This window comes from Bidens hawaiensis, unplaced genomic scaffold (genome assembly GCF_021521415.1).
Source record: "Bidens hawaiensis isolate Kalapana, Puna unplaced genomic scaffold, B.hawaiensis_p1.1 tig00053264_1, whole genome shotgun sequence".
In the NCBI taxonomy this organism is placed as follows: Eukaryota; Viridiplantae; Streptophyta; class Magnoliopsida; order Asterales; family Asteraceae; genus Bidens; species Bidens hawaiensis.
The window spans coordinates 10,041-11,295 of record NW_027499601.1 but is presented as its reverse complement, the minus strand read 5'-3'; positions in this window follow the sequence as shown (position 1 = coordinate 11,295).

The following is a 1,255-nucleotide window of genomic DNA, read 5'->3' as shown; positions in this document are numbered from 1 at the left end:
AATATCCTACATCAACCAGCAGAACCAATGTATCCTATATCCTCATCATGGCCTTTTATGAAGTGGGACATGGATATTGTGGGTAAACTACCTAAGGCACCTGGAGGAAAAGTATTCATGCTTGCAATCACTGATTACTTTTCAAAATGGATAGAAGCAGAAGCTTTTGTTCAAGTACGCGAAAAAGAGGTGATATCCTTTATTAAAAGAAATATTATTACTAGATTTGGCATTCCTTCATAAATTATTTGTGACAGTGGTTCCCAGTTTATCGGGAAAAGAATCACTAACTTTTGTGACAGTTGGGGGATCAAGATGATTACTTCTACACCGGTACATCCTCAAGCTAATGGTCAAGCAGAGTCAAGCAACAAGATCATCATCAACAACCTGAAAAAGAAGCTAGGATCCAAGAAAGGAAAGTGGCCGAAGAGCTACCTTATGTTCTTTCTGCCGACAGGACAATGCTCAAGAATGCAACGGGCCAAACACCCTTTTCATTAGTGTTTGGATCAGAAGCAATAATCCCTACAGAAATGGTGGTTCCTACAGCAAGAACAAGCATCCGTGATCCTAAAGCCAATGCAGAAATCCTTCTCAAAGACTTGGATATTGTTGAAGAACTCAGAGACCTAGCCAAGATCAGAATGGCAACTTATCAACAAAGGGTAGCTGGGGCATACAATAAAAATATAAGGATCAGAAGATTTCAAGAAGGAGACTTAGTCTTGAGGAAAGCTTTTCAAAACACAACCAATCCGGCAGATGGGAAGCTTGCACCCAAATGGGAAGGTCCTTATTTAATCTAGTCGAAAGCAGGGAAAGGGGCATATCATTTGCTCAGTATGGAAGGCAACAAGTTAGCAAGAGCATGGAATGCTATCCACCTCAAGAAGTACTTTTTCTGATCAGGATCAATTATCCTTTGAGGATCTGTTATCCTTAGAGCATCAAGGATACCAAAATTGGTAATATCTATCTGATTACTTATTCTTTACAATTTCTTATTATTAATTCAAGGATAATATATTCTTAACGATTTGTTTCTTTCAAGTTTTAAGTAGCAATGCAGGGTTCTAATAATATGTTTGATGATCAAGAGGTTGGCCACCTCTCCTTTACATTTAAGGTATTTTACTATTTCCCTTGGCCTAGCCCACGATTGGGTATGACCCCCGATTCCCCTAAGGTTTAAAGGTTTTCACCTATCTTATAAATTAGAGTTTCTACACTCTCGCCTGGAGCACACACTATC